Here is a 16,801-nt window from a genome sequence, read left to right as displayed (position 1 = left end):
ATAGCAACTATTATATATACCCGTGTTTTACCCCGCACATTATGTAGATATAAAATACATATACAGTTTGAATCACTGAAAACAGGTATAAAACGTTCTTCCAATATAGATAGCAAGTATACAGATAATATACACACACAGCACGTAAAATACTTCATATCTATGTGTAAGCTGAAAGTAACTATGCACTCACCTGAGTAGGTGGTGACTCAGTACTCGGACAGCGCTTCGATACTCTCAAAACGATATTCCTTCGATAAAACCTAGTACCGATACCACTAGGGTTTAGTTTAACGATAACCGCGACAAATTAATTAGTCTGACTATTATTAAGCGTTAATAACGCTCAATATAACTCATAATAATAGCCCAAATAATTATTTTAAGGACCTAATAACATTCCTATAATTATTTGAAAGCTATATAAAAAATTGCGTAAGCGTAGCACACTTACAGCGAATTTTATCGAAAACCGGGACTTAATTGGAGCAGCGTTTCGAAACCGAAAAACTCCTTTTTCTCGGGACTCCGGGAGCCTCGGGGCTTCCCTAGGGTGCTAGGGGTTTAACTAGGGCTTAGGGGAGGTTTGGAACTCTAGAGAGAGAAAGAAACTAGAGAGAGAAGTGGAAATTGTGTGAAAAATGTGAAGGCCCTCGCCCCTTTTTATACCCTGCGAGGCCTCGGACTACGCTGGGCGTAATCCTTGGCTACGCGGGGCGTAACTTCGGATGGGGCTGCCACATCGAATCTAGCTGTCTCGCACTCGGAAGGGATAAGACCGAAGGGTACGCTGGGCGTACCGAACTCGGACGCGGGGCGTAAGGCGAGGCTTTGTGGCATGATCCGAAGCGAGATCTGAGACTTCATCGGACGGCCCACAACGCGCCACGTCACCAGTCTCGCATCAGATTTCGCAAATTGCATGCTCATCTTTAAAAATTCATAACTTTCGCGTACAACCTCCGTTTTCGACGTTCTTTATATCCACGCGAAGGTGGGAACGTACTCTACAACTTTCGTTTAGACTCCGTCGGCTAATTTTGGCTCGATTTTAAATTTTATATTATTAACGGGCCGGGACACGATTGGTCCGTTAAATCCTCATAACTTCTTCATCCGACATCCGTTTTCGCCCATCTTTTTCTCGTTACGCTACTCTCAACGAGATCCTCGATTCTCGTTTAGGTCGTGTCGGCTAAAAACTGCTCGATCAAATATTCGAATTTCGGGCTGTACACTGCTAGTCCGAAACTTCGAAAAATCATAACTTCTTCATACGAAGTCAGATTTGGGCGTTCTTTTTATCGATGTTCTTAGTTTAACATATTCTACGACTTCCGTTTAGATCGCTAAGGCTAAATCTCGCTCTATCGTAAATTCACTATTTACGCTTCCCGGTGCCGTGCCGATTTTGCCGTAAAACTTCGACGGGCCATAACTTCTTCGTTATAACTCGGATTTCGGCGTTCCTTATGTGTACGGAAACCTTGTGACATAATCTACAACTTGGTTAAGATTATTTATTCTAAATAATCTTTTGTCGAAAAGTCGTTTTCGACCCCTATTGCCTCTAAATTGACTAGCCCGGATTTGCGGGCGTTACACAGCTTGACTCCAAAATTGATGCCAAAGTGTCTAGTCTTTACACTAAGCTGGATTCAATTCTAAAATCTCTCTCGCACGTCAAGAATCAAGGGCCCCCAGATGAAGAAAGAGCTCAATAGTTGGATCAAATCATCCCCCTCCGTCTCAAGCACACCATCGAGGAGGTCGAGGAGAAGTATAATTCAAGTCTTGATCATTATCTCGACACCATCACCGTCATGCTAAAAGTTCACGATGATATGATCAGCGCCACCAATGAGCTGATCAAATAGACACATGTCGGGAATGAGAAACAGATTAAATGGATGGAGAAGGAGATAAATAAAAAAGATGAGATGAATCTCATCATGCAACAAGTTCTCATCAAACTCCGCATGGCCTGTTGGAATATTGTGGACGTTCCGAACAACAAGTTCGATGAAATGTTTTCCATTCTTGCATCCTTATTTGACCATCTCAAAGCTCAGGCTCCGACTGTTGAAACCTATGATGCTCTTACCCTGTAGATGAACACCATCTTTCAGAAGGTGTTTAATCGTCTCTCAGAATTTCAACAGTCTACATTGCTTTCCTCGGTTGCTAGGCCATCCGATGCAAGAGGGGTAGAAGGCCCAAGCAACAGAGATAATTCTATCTATTGGAAGCCTGCCTCGGAGTTCAAACTCTGAGATGAGTCTGATGATGAATCTGTTCAGATTGTCTCCACAGGTACTCCATCTAATGATGATGATGATGATGATGATGATGATGACAAGTATATCACCAATTTTGTGATAGGAATTCAAGCTCAAAGGAATTTCCCAGCCAAAATTCTTTTCGAGGATGAGCAACGGACATGCTCTGCTGTATCATGGCCATCATCCCTAGCTGATGTACTTCAAAGATGCTGTGAAATGGCTTAGGAAAAAACCAAGCCGACCATTGACGCTTTCCAAGCCACTCAGTCAATGATGCTTCTAATTCCCTCACCAAGAATTGCTCCAATCAATGAAGGTTGGCCACTTCGGAAACCTGATAACATTCCTGAAGAGCCCCTGATTCCACCTCCTTCTGAATTCACCATCGATGAAAACATACAACATATCATCTCGGTCCTCAATAAGCAACAAGATAAGGGTAAAAAGCGCATCTCGGAATTTTAAAGCTCCGAAAAGACCACCAAGAAGCATGATGGTTGGTCTCAAGAACAGATCGCTCAACCTCTTGAAGAGAGCATCCTAATTCAAGCTCTGAAAGACAACCCCAATCCGATGCTAGGTTTTTTCCCACTCTGCAAAGAAGGAATAATTCATGATCTAAATACTGTTCCTTTCATGTATTATGACCTCCTAACCCAGGATTCGGACCAGCTTGATCTTCCCATTTCTCCATACGGCAAGTTTTATATCAAATTCACTCCTCTCTACTAAGAAGATGATCCTCAAGTGATCATCAGAACCGAAAAAGAACGTTTGAAGACTTTCTACTCCTTGAATGCACATCCCTAAAAGGAAGTGTAGTCTCGGAAGAGAATAACCAAAATATATGGGCTTGCAAGGAAAGTTATGAAAAATTTTGATTTGGATTGCCTCTTACATCGCTTACATGTTTATCGGAACAAGACAACATAGCTCACCATTACGGATGCCGACTTCCCACCCATCAATCCTAATGGCATCTTAACCATTGATGCTTATTTCCGAACGCATCAAGACAGTCAGATGAGCATGGCTGCATACAGTGTTGCAATATGTTACTTAAAGGATTATGTCGCTGAGTTTTGTAGATGCGAATTTGAATTGGATCACTTGTTCGAAGTTGAACAATTCTTGGCAAAGATTGACTATAAAATGCCAGAAGCTAAAATCTTGGTAGAAGGGCCAATTTATGAACCAGTGTTGGGGTATGTCTACCTTCAAAAGAAGGACTTCTTCCATTTCCTAGATAAGCATCTCGTCCCCTCCAAAGCTCTTAAAAATTTTATAAAAAATGCAGCTAAGTCAGATGCCCTCGAACATGTGAAGTCCAAGTTTATAAGTCAGCTTTAATGGTATCTTGAAGTACGAGATTGGTTGTTTAGAGCTCATGTGTTCATCCAAGAGGAAGCCAACTAGCCAACTAGATTGCTAAGTTCACTTAGGGGGAGATTGTTGGAACCTTAAAGCGAACCTCTAGCAATCACAAGTATTGAAGATCCGAAGTAAGCATGTTCCGAAGTAGAGATGGAGTCCGAAGTGAAGACCATTCCAAGATTGAGCAAAGATCCAAGATTGATAGTCTGTTTATGAATTTATTGTTTCTTCTCCTTTTTATTGATGTTACGTTTCATAGGACTTAACTTTTTGAATATGTTGGATAATCATTTGTCAGAAGCTGTTTATTATCCAATCCTAAGAACGTTTTGTAGTATGTACGATGTAGCTCCTTTTCCTATATAAGGAGTGATTTTAATGACAAGAAAGAGATGGATTGTTCCTCTAAAGATAGAAAATATTCCTCTTAACTCTCTTTCACTTTTCTCTCAAGTCAAAACCTTCACAACATTCTTCTTGTTCATTTATTGTCTTTACATTTATCATACTCATAGTTTCTTCATTTAGTACTTGTGTACTTTGTTTAATCTTTACTTCAAATCTCGACTGGTATTACCAGACTTGACTGGAACATCAATTAAGAGCAGACATCGATCTTTAAGATTAACTCAAGGTTTGAGTTTTCAAACCTTGTCCTTGTGCATTGATTCTTGTACTCACACCTGGACATTTTGTACTTCGTAAGGTGTAGGAAAAAGACTCGAAAAGTTGACTTGAAACAGTCACCAAGTCGTGGTAGGGAGACCACGTCGTGTTAAATAGGTGACAATTAATTTTTGTTTTCGGTAATGACACCACATCATGGCAAAGGTGACCACGTCATGGTGGGTCGAAATATGTGAAAAATATGTGCATTTCACTGTAGATTTCTTCAATAATTGGTCACTAATGATGATGTGAACTTCTGGAAACGTGACTCATCAGCTTGGGTGATCAAGTTAACGCTCGATATGCTCAAATCTCGCCTCTCTCGCCGCATTCCTAACCCCTCACTCAAATTCATCAAAGTCTCTCGCGAAAAATACTCCTCTCACCAAACTCGAACCACTGGGAAATCTAGAGACAAAAACAAGGAAACAAATAACACCAAATACTTTAAATCCTACGATTACCAACATCCTAGAAAATAAAACAAAACAAATAAAAATAAAATTTTCTTAAATCCACTTCAAACAAATAAAAGGATAATTTCACTCTTCATCATTATGTCCTCCTCCACTCCCGCTAGCTCCTCTGTGTTGCTCCGCCCAAAGATCGTCCTATGTTGGAATGTAGGGGTATGACATTGGATACACACTTGGGCGTTGGATGTTCATATGTTGCATCAAAATGTCGAGGTGTATGTGGGTGTAGTTAACACCTCGCCCCAAGTTGTCTTGCTATCAACGCAAAGCAACATTATACGGGTCCATGGGCAACTCATCCTTGGTAGGAATCACAGGTGGCTCTTCTTCCGCTTCACCGCCCCTTTGTCTCACTCTCCTCCCGGGCCGGTCTCGTAGGTTGTCATTTGGAATGGAAAAGTTCCCAAACCCATTGTCCACCATAATATTTGCTTGTTTATAGAGAAGTGGACTAAAAGGATTGCTAGTTTCCACCGTAAGCATAAAAGCCTCCCTTTTTTGGAGGACCCCAAACGACCACGCCAACCTTGTGATTAACATGTCACCATACAAAGGTGACCCGCAGCGATCTTTTCCGGCCTAGTTTGCTAAAAAGTCAGCCACATGCCACAGAACATCAATAAGTACAACCGGAGTAATGAGATTCCACATAAAATAAACATCCAAGCTTAGGACTTTGTCCCCCTCCTGTTGTTGGTTGATGGCATTAGTGATCAATCGGTGTAAAAGGCGATGAATAGGAGACCAAATCTCACTTTCTTGGGTTGTCCCCGATTGGTACACACCATTGGAAATGTTGACATTCTTGAATTTTTTTTACGTCTTCTTAACCTTGCATCATGTCATTTCTTCATTTTGTCCTTGTAGCATATCAATTAGAAATTATACGAGATATTATGTATGAATGTATCATAATGCATAACATGGTGATTGAATATAAATGACGAAATATTGCAAAGAATTTGGCTATGGAACCCAGACACGTACAATTTCAACCATAGACAACATAGTATTTACATAAAGTCGTTGATATTCAAGACGCACAAAAACACAAATAACTTTGAAAAAATTTGGCAGAGTATATTTACGATGCTAATTGAGATGAATAATTTGGAAAAAATGTATTTTTTTAACATGTTATTTGTTTTTTGTTTTAAAATTTGGACTATCGTATTTTTTCGTGTAATGTTGGTTTTAGTTTTTAAATGTTATGTTTAATTTAGGATGTATTTAAATAGCATGTCTTATTAATTTATATTTATATCTATATATATTTGAAAAAATCGAAAAAATAAATAATAAAAAAATAAATCGAAAAAAATAATAGAGAAATAAATTGAAAAAAGTAAATTAAAAAAGAAAATGATGACATGAAAAAATAATGGATCTTATAACATGTTGTCAATTTACTCGATTGATGTTATAACACCACAGATGACGTGACATGTGAGGTGACACTTTTTTGGGTGTAATAACACCCTTTAACATGTTGTCCATACCTAGTAGCCTTAGGGTTCATACTGTAACACCCAAAGTTTTGAAGGCCAAGAAAGGAAAGAAAACCTTAATTATAAGGGGCGACTCGGAGAGTCCAAGGAGGAACTCGGTGAGTCCGAGCGGGATCCGGGTCGAGGTGTAAGTGACCAACTCGGCGAGTCTGCCAAGTGGACTCGGCGAGTCTGGTCTGTGTGAGGAAAATCCTAAATTCGGGGCTTGGAGCTTATTTAATCGTCTCATTCTCTCCCCTAGGGTTCCTTTACTATCTCTCACACCCAGAACACCGCACCCTAAGCCTCCATTGTGCTCATTCAAGCTTTTAGCCATTTTGAGTGATTTAAAGGAAGAAGAAGAAGTGGGAATCATTGAAGCATCAAGGAGTGGCCTTGGATCCGAAGATTAGGGAACCCTTCTGAGATATTGAAGGTATTAAAGTCGTTTCTCTCCTTTAGATCTTCTTTGGTTATGAGTTTTGGGGCATTTAAGCCATGTTTAAGATCAATCTTGAGCTTGAAGTCCAGATCTGAGGTTGCGACCTCAGATCCATGCTTGTTTTGGTTTAGAATCCCGTAAAGCATCAGCCCTTGAGTCGATTATGGAGCTTTCTTGCCTTAAACCCTAGTTTATGGTGTATTTTGCCTAGATCTCCTTCTCTACACGTAAAGTTTGCAACTTTACGTGACGAATAGGCTTGGGAAGGGTAGATCTACAGATTTGAGTCCCTGCATGACTCAAAAGTCCTCTGCATGTATGAAGGACCGGATGGACTCGGCGAGTCCTTTGAGTGGACTCGGCGAGTAGCATGAAGATTTGGAGGAACTCGACGAGTGGGATGAACAGCTCGTCGAGTCAGATGAAGTTGGGCAGGAACTCGGCGAGTTGGAAGAACAACTCGGCGAGTCTGTTGAAGGTTGTCCTGGACTCGGCGAGTCAGGTCGCGAAACCCCAAACCCTTCGAGTTGAGACTCGAATCAGTGAGTCGAATGGAGACTCGGTGAGTTGGACAGGTCAAGACTCGGTAATCGGTAGACTCGGCGAGTCATGGACTGGCTCGGCGAGTCGAGTCGCAAAGAGAAGGACTCTGAACATATGAACTCGGCGAGTCAATAGGGTGACTCGGCGAATAGGGTTGACCTGGAAGGTTGAATTTGACTAGGACTTTGACTTTGACCAGAGTTGACTTGGTTGGCTGTCGGGGGTCAGTTAGACTCAGTGTTGTATTGATATTGGTAGTTCGGGGAGCGAGTGGAGCTGAAGTTCAGAGAGTTGTCGTGCAGCAGCTAGTGGGTTCATCAGCCAGATCAGCCAGTGCAGGTGAGTTTCCCTTTGTATGAATGGGTCTACGGCCACAATGTCGGCCCATGTACTTATGAGTAGAAGACTCGGGGGTTAGCCCTAGGCACAGTATGTTAGTATGATATTCGGGACGAGGTCCAATGATAGAGGGCGGGTGCCCAAGGTATGGTTTATGTGATAATTTATACTTGTTGTCTGTGTGATACTTGTATGTGCCTGGTAGGGAGGTGAGTGTGGGCGAGGTCCCGTATCTCACTAATAGCAGAGTGTGGATGGTGTTCCACATCTCAGTAGTAGCAGAGCAGGGGCGAGGCCCAAGTTAGGGAATGAGTGAGGGTGGGCTGGGCCCGTACCTCACTATCAGAAGGAGTATGGACGGGGTTCCATGACTCATCAGTAGCAGGGCAAGGGCGGGGCCCAGAGATAGGCGAGGCCTTAGGACAAGATCCATTAGTATGTGTTTAGCTTATGTGATGTGATGTGATATGTTTATGTGCTATTACATGTTAGTGGGCGAGGCCCTATGACAGGCGAGGCCTAAGTGAAACAGATCTGTATCCGAGTGAGGCTCGAAGCCAGGCGGGGCCTGGAGCGGCGGGGCCGTTGTAGCGGGCGAGGCCCGAGGTAGGGGGCGAGGCCCAGGATAGCGGGCGTGGCCCAGTATGTGCAGTATGTTGTTATGCATGGTATGTGGTAGGGTGGGGAACTCACTAAGCTTCGTGCTTACGGTTTTCAGTTTTGGTTTCAGGTACTTCCGGTAGTGGAGGGAAGAGCTCGGGGTGATCGAATGGCACACACCATAGTTTAGACAGCCTGGGAATGTTTACTCTGATAACGAACATGTATTTTGGAAACTAATACTCTGTTTATGTTTTGAAATGATGAATATGCTTAAAGTAAAGTTTTGTTTAAAGAAATTTTTAGTCTTGAATTTTGGGACGTTACAAGTTGGTATCAGAGCCTTGGTTTGAGGGATTCGGACATGCTCTCGAGCGTGTCTGAACTCAAACTGAGGGATTGGTATAAGTTTTCAAAATGAAAAGACAGTTTTGTAAAAGAGAGTTTTGGGAAAGAAAATAGTTTTAGAAAAGCAAAAATAATTCAGAAAGGAAAGAACTTTGAAAAGAGAAAAAGGGTGTGGTGCATGCAATCAACCGAGCTCAAGTATGTACCCCAAAATACCCATACAAGTTTATGTTATGATTATCAGTTGATAGAACAGCATGCTATAATAGGACTATGGATCTAGGGATGATGCCTTATGTGCCTATTATTTGTGCTTTTGAGCTGCATAGTAGTGCTGATTAGACAGTAGTAGGATAGCCTGTTTAGGTTATGCCTGAGTTTATGAGTTTGTGTGAGTCTATAAGCTTGTGTTGCATGCTAGTTCAGTTTCCTGCTTTGTGGATATGATTGTTTGAGTATGTTATGGTTAGATTTTCCCTTGTCTGAATGCTGCTTGCTTTGTGCATTATGGGATTCTGAGTGATAGGAGTTATCCATTAGGTGGATACGACACGTCACATGCGATCAGGGTTGAATAATCTCAGAGTGTTGGATTTGGTCATATTGCACAACTCTTGTTTGAGTCCAACCGTTGTAGGGACGAGTCTTTTACTTGAAGGATTATCTGAGCCTTGTCGCATGTGATGGTATCCAGGTGATGGCTAATTGGCATCACAAGGAGACCTTCAGTAGCTAAGGACTGGTTTGAGTTGAGTCAGAGGTTTCCCTAGGGTAAGCCTAGGATGAGATAGTGCTGGGAGCAGTAGTAGTGGAAAAGGGACCTGGTGGAGTCAAAGCAATTCCTGAGGAAATTACGGATAGATGTGGAAGGTAGTATGGACCCGTACTACTGAAAGCAGAGGATCCGTACTCGATTCGGGAAAGGCCGAGACAAGATCGGGAACCTGGTAGGGTGTGTTTGGTCTCGCATCAGTGATGAGTATTCTGATAGTGGTTGTGGTATACTTTCAGCATGGTGACGTTGCGAGAGAGACCAGCGGGTGGATCAGGCGCCAGAGAGGGATCAGGCTCGGGTTCAGGGGCCGAGCAGCTCGAGGAACGAATGAGGGAGTTGATATCCGCCGAGGTTACGCGCAGTATTTTGAATCAGACTCCTGTGATCTTTGGCACGGTCAAGGAGGGTATATTGGAAATTTTGGATGAGAGGCTGGGAGCCTTCCGTACTGAGATGATGGCATTGATGGGAGCGCGTACCTTGACATTTCGAGAGTTCAGGGCTTGCGGAGCACCAGATTATCATGGGGCTAGGGACCCCATCGCTAGCAGCAGATGGTTGGCTGATGTTGCCAACACATTTCGTACGAGCCGGTGTCCTGAGGGGGACAAGGTCAGACTCGCTTCCTGCCTTATGAAGGACAGAGCGAGGGATTGGTGGGAGGATATTGTTCATGCTTTGGGGGATGATGCCGCGTTGGACGCGATGACTTGGAGCGATTTCTCGGCCAGGTTCAGGGCGGAGTTTTCGCCGATTATTGAGGTGCAACAGTTGGCACGGGAGGTTCAGGATTTGACGCAAACCACTGAGACTGTGGCGGAGATCACCGCCAAGTTCAGGGAGAGGGCTCTTCTTGTACCGCAGTATGTCGCGGATGAGGAGATGAAGAAGGCCCGATACCATGAGATATTGAGGGATGACATCAGGGAGTTCGTGAGCAGATCCAGCTGTAAGACGTTGGAAGATATGATCTCTCGGGCTAGAGAGATGGAAATCGATTTGGAGCAGATCTGGAAGAGGAAGTCGGATGAGGTTCAGGTAGTTGCAGGTTCGGGCAAAAGGCCCAAGGGATCGGATTCGAGATCGAGGGATTATCAGGACCGCAGTCGGTGCGGGAAGTGTGGCAGGGCACACGGGGGCGCGTGCAGGAGTGGTAGTGATGGTGAGTCTAGTTGTTTCAAGTGCGGTCGGACTGGTCATTTCAGCAGGGATTGTACTGTTACCACCACACAGGGATCAGACTTGTTATGTTTTCACTGCAATCAGCGGGGCCACAAGAAGTCCCAGTGCCCCAGTTTGTTTTCAGCAGGACGGGTGATGACACCTGCCCCTGCAACTTTGAGGATCACAGACGACCGTCAGGGCCGTGCAGAGGCGCCTGCAGTGGGAGGCAGAGCTCTTCAGATGACTACCTTAGAGGCGCGATCAGCACCGGACGTTGCAGGTATGCGATTTCTGTTTTCAGTTCTTTTATTTGTGCATGACTATATTGTTATGGTTCTGCATCGTTATCGGTATGAGTATTTTATTTTTGAGCGGTTGATTGTGATCGAGTTATATGCCATCTACATACCTTGGATATTCGAATGGTAGTGAGGGGATGTGCCCTATTGGAGAAGGTTACATAGGATGCAGTAACTGTAGCATGCTTGGGAGGGACTTGGTATGTCTCGCTAGATCGGAGTTGTATAGTGTTAGAAATGGATTGGTTAGATCCCTGGCTATGGTAAGCTTGGGTTCCTCAGCAGATCGATTATGGAATGGTAGCAAGGATTTCTTTTGAGTATTGAGCAACAAGGGGTAAGCAGGATCGAAGTGGGGGAGAATCCTCCAATTGTGCCCAGGTAGGAGCACGCAGACCCATAATGAGTATGTGACCTCCGAGAAGGAAAAGAAGTAGCTCAGCGTTTGATGGATTGAGGATTCAGGGTTGGGAGTTTGAGAAACTCCCCATCAGTTAGTGTGTGTGATGGTAATGGTTAGTGTGTAGTTGGGAATTCAGGTTGTGGATCGCCCGAAGGACTCGAGGGAGTCGGAATGAGGATCTGGAGAGCTTATGGCACATGGGTGCCTTTGTACTAGCAGTCAGCAATGGATGGTGATGTAAGACTACGGGTAAGTCGTAGCATTCCTTAGTAGCTTCGTTAGCGGAGTCGGGGCGAGGCCCTTATCTCCTAGTGATCAGGTAGGGATCAGGAATGGGTAGTGGATGAGAATGATAGGGAGTTGCCTGTATAGCGCTAGAGAGGTGAGACTTTGGGAGAGGCTGCTCCAGGATATAGTTGGGTGAGACCCGTGGGCGAGGCCCGTATGAGATTAGCAGTGTAGGTGAGACCTGAGAGCAGGGTTGCTTAGTAGTATGGTTGGGTGAGACCCGTGGGTGAGGCCCGAGTGAGAGTGGATATAGTTGGGTGAGACCCGTGGGCGAGGCCCGTATGAGATTAGCAGTGTAGGTGAGACCTGAGAGCAGGGTTGCTTAGTAGTATGGTTGGGTGAGACCCATGGGTGAGGCCTGAGTGAGAGTGGTTAGACTAGTGGAACTAGGAGGTTAGAGGCGGGTGGGACCCATGGGCGAGGCCCGTGAGTTTTAGCAGCACAGGTGGGACCTGGTAAGGACCTTAGTGTCAAGATAGAGGATCGAGGATTCCAGGATTGTAGCGCCTGAATGGCATGATAGATTGAGCAGTTATAGGTGGTCGAAGTTCCTTCGAAAGTCGCTGGGAGCGACTAGCGTTGTGTTGGGTCAGCGATCGAGGAAGCCGGTAATCCAAATATTGATAGCTTGGTAGGGACCAGGGTGGTCTCAGTTCATCCTGAAGTCAGATGAGGAATAGCAGAATTGCCAGTCAGTGGCAGTGCGAGTATGCAGCGTATGGTGGAATTTAGTTAGTTGATCGTGAGGTGCTCGACACCAGATTATAGTAGGAAGTAATGCCCAGTGGATACTGGCGATAATGACCCGTACTGGAAGTAGCGGGAGTAATAGAATCGGTGAAGATAGGTTCTTCGCAGTGGCGGAGGAAATAGTTGGTTATGGAGCATTGCCTTGGGGAGGCAAGGAAATCGCACAAGGAAGGAAGTGGAGAACCCCTATGGGTTCAGTGCAGTACTCGGTGAGTACCAGAAGGAATGTCGGTTGAGTAAGTTGTGTTCCAGAATGTTCAGGGTCAGGGTTGACCCGAGATGATAATCTGCAAGGATTAATGTTAGTCGGAATGACCGAGCGGAAGGCCAGCGAGGGAAGGCAGCTGGTGTTGGGATAATGGGTTAGGTATTAGAGGCAGATCGTAGGCGGTGGGCCATAGCAAACTTCGAGGGCGAAGTTTAGTTTAAGTGGGGGAGAGTTGTAACACCCAAAGTTTTGAAGGCCAAGAAAGGAAAGAAAACCTTAATTATAAGGGGCGACTCGGCGAGTCTGGTCTGTGCGAGGAAAACCCTAAATTCGGGGCTTGGAGCCTATTTAATCGTCTCATTCTCTCCCCTAGGGTTCCTTTACTGTCTCTCACACCCAGAACACCGCACCCTAAGCCTCCATTGTGCTCATTCAAGCTTTTAGCCATTTTGAGTGATTTAAAGGAAGAAGAAGAAGTGGGAATCATTGAAGCATCAAGGAGTGGCCTTGGATCCGAAGATTGGGGAACCCTTCTGAGATATTGAAGGTATTAAGTCGTTTCTCTCCTTTAAATCTTCTTTGGTTATGAGTTTTTGGGCTTTTAAGCCATGTTTAAGATCAATCTCGAGCTTGAAGTCCAGATCTGAGGTTGCGACCTCAGATCCATGCTTGTTTTGGTTTAGAATCCCATAAAGCATCAACCCTTGAGTCGATTATGGAGCTTTCTTGCCTTAAACCCTAGTTTATGGTGTATTTTGCCTAGATCTCCTTCTCTACACGTAAAGTTTGCAACTTTACGTGAGGAATAGGCTTGGGAAGGGTAGATCTACAGATTTGAGTCCCTGCATGACTCAAAAGTCCTCTGCATGTATGAAGGACCGGATGGACTCGGCGAGTCCTTTGAGTGGACTCGGCGAGTAGCATGAAGATTTGGAGGAACTCGACGAGTGGGATGAACAGCTCGTCGAGTCAGATGAAGTTGGGCAGGAACTCGGCGAGTTGGAAGAACAACTCGGCGAGTCTGTTGAAGGTTGTCCTGGACTCGGCGAGTCTGTTCTTGGACTCGGCGAGTCAGGTCGCGAAACCCCAAACCCTTCGAGTTGAGACTCGAATCAGTGAGTCGAATGGAGACTCGGTGAGTTGGACAGGTCAGGACTCGGTAATCGGTAGACTCGGCGAGTCATGGACTGGCTCGGCGAGTCGAGTCGCAAAGAGAAGGACTCTGAACATATGAACTCGGCGAGTCAATAGGGTGACTCGGCGAGTAGGGTTGACCTGGAAGGTTGAATTTGACCAGGACTTTGACTTTGACCAGAGTTGACTTGGTTGGCTGTCGGGGGTCAGTTAGACTCAGTGTTGTATTGATATTGGTAGTTCGGGGAGCGAGGGGAGCTGAAGTTCAGAGAGTTGCCGTGCAGCAGCTAGTGGGTTCATCAGCCAGATCAGCCAGTGCAGGTGAGTTTCCCTTTGTATGAATGGGTCTACGGCCACAATGCCAGCCCATGTAGTTATGAGTAGAAGACCCGGGGGTTAGCCCTAGGCACAGTATGTTAGTATGATATTCGGGACGAGGTCCAATGATAGAGGGCGGGTGCCCAAGGTATGGTTTATGTGATAATTTATACTTGTTGTCTGTGTGATACTTGTATGTGCCTGGTAGGGAGGTGAGTGTGGGCGAGGTCCCGTATCTCACTAATAGCAGAGTGTGGATGGTGTTCCACATATCAGTAGCAGCAGAGCAGGGGCGAGGCCCAAGTTAGGGAATGAGTGAGGGTGGGCTAGGCCCGTACCTCACTATCAGCAGGAGTATGGACGGGGTTCCATGACTCATCAGTAGCAGGGCAAGGGCGGAGCCCAGAGATAGGCAAGGCCTTAGGACAAGATCCATTAGTATGTGTTTAGCTTATGTGATGTGATGTGATATGTTTATGTGCTATTATATGTTAATGGGCGAGGCCCAGTGACAGGCGAGGCCTAAGTGAAACAGATCTGTATCCGAGCGAGGCTCGAAGCCAGGCGGGGCCTGGAGCGGCGGGGCCGTTGTAGCGGGCGAGGCCCGAGGTAGGGGGCGAGGCCCAGGATAGCCGGTGTGGTCCAGTATGTGCAGTATGTGGTTATGCATGGTATGTGGTAGGGTGGGGAACTCACTAAGCTTCGTGCTTACGATTTTCAGTTTTGGTTTCAGGTACTTCCGGTAGCGGAGGGAAGAGCTCGGGGTGATCGCATGGCACACACCATAGTTTAGACAGCCTGGGAATGTTTACTCTGATAACGAACATGTATTTTGGAAACTAATACTCTGTTTATGTTTTGAAATGATGAATATGCTTAAAGTAAAGTTTTATTAAAAGAAATTTTTAGTCTTGAATTTTGGGACGTTACACATACTGCACTGCACGATCATGTGGCGCTACTTTTAATACTAATATAAAGCAACAGCTAACTCACACTACGGATCATGTGGCGCTACTTTTAATACTAATATAAAGCAACAACTAACTCACACCACTAAAATTATCGGTATATTTTCCTATTATATGATGAACTAGGCAAATGCCCGCGCGTTGCGCAGAAGCATTTATACAGCTGAAATCTTTACAAATATATATTCTTTAAATGTAACAATAATGTTGTTGTTAAATTTGATATAATAATTCGTAGACTAAGTTGTTATAATATGTTGATTATTTTGAATTATATGATAATATATACATCTATTAAAACTGTATAATCTCAACCTTTTGAATGAACTCTACCATCGGATTACTCATTAATAAAATTAAATATAATATACGGTTTAATGTTATGTATAGTTGTTGTTATTGTTAATTAATTTTTAAAAGTTATTTACTTAACATTGTAATTTCTATCATTGTAATTATTTAAAATATCAAACATTTTTTTTAATTTTAATGGTAACAATATAATCATTTATATAAAGGTATTTTTAACTATTGTTATTGTAAGTTATTTTTAGCTACTTATTTGAAATTTTTTAACCAATATAAAAATATTTTTAGGAAATATTTTAGTTAAATTGATATTATAATTTAGTTTTTGCATTTAGAACTACAATTTATCACTTTTAACTATTCACAAAATATTCTTTGGGTTTTTTAAATGGAATTGAAATTTATATTGAAGTTGACCCTGTAATGATATGTTTAAATTAACAATTTAAGTATTTGTCCAAACTCTTCAAAAGTTATAGCTTTAAATTGATAATGCTTTACATACAACAATATATTAAATCTAATAAATTAAGTTTAATATGTTGACATAACTTTATAAGTAGAAGTAAAAATATTATTTTAATATTGAAATTTAGTTTATTTATGATTACACTTTAGGTTTGATACTTATTTAACCTTATTAACCAACTTATAATCATTATTAGAAAGATACTACAATTTATCACTTTTAAGTATTTACAAAATATTCTTTAGGTTGTTTAAGTTAAACAAAATTTTATATTTAAGTTGATCGTGCAATTTAAGTATTTTATACAAATTGTTCAAAAGTTGTAGCTTTAAAATAATAATGGTATGCATACAACAACATATTAGACCTAATAAATTAAGTATAATATGTTAAAAGTTAAAAACATAACTTTATAAGTATAAGCAAATATATTTTTTTAATATTGAAATTTAGTTTATATATGATTACACTTTAGGTTTTATATTTATTTAACCTTATTAACCAACTTATAATTATTATTAGAAAGAAATTGAAAAGTCATGGGAGTTTCAAATGAATGTGATGAAAAGAAAAATGAATGAGAGTTTCAAATGAATGTGGTGAAAAGAAAAATGCTTCCTTTATAAGTATATAATGATAATGATATGGTTTTATTGCTACTCTCTTCAAGATTTTATAACATTTGGTTAGATATTAGACACCAAATAGCAAACAAGTAAAGTGTATAAAAAACTAGGTTATAACCCGTGAAAACCACGATTAATAAATTTAAAAAGTGATTTTGTAGGACAATACCGTCATACTTACATGTGGCTAGCTTTAAATATGTATCGAGGTATATAAAATTATATAGCATCCAAGAGAATCTCCATACACCCTGAATAAAAAGTAATTTTATAGGACAATACAATCATTGTTCATTTTATTGTGTATAATATGATTTTTTTAAAAGTATAACATAATAAGACTTTGAGCGTCAGAATAAAAAATAAAGTTGTTACAACTAAATGGTATTTTAAAATGGTTATGAAACAACTTAATCTTGAATGTTTAACGATTTTTTCACAACAAAACAATGAATAGAGCTATAACAGAAATTCAAGTTCATTGCTATTAATTGACATAAAAAAATATAACCGCATGCTTCAATGCT

The sequence above is a fragment of the Lactuca serriola genome, chromosome 2, assembly GCF_051521515.1.
Source record: "Lactuca serriola cultivar US96UC23 chromosome 2, Lser_US96UC23_V15, whole genome shotgun sequence".
Classification (NCBI taxonomy): Eukaryota; Viridiplantae; Streptophyta; class Magnoliopsida; order Asterales; family Asteraceae; genus Lactuca; species Lactuca serriola.
Note: the sequence above shows the minus strand (reverse complement) of the source record.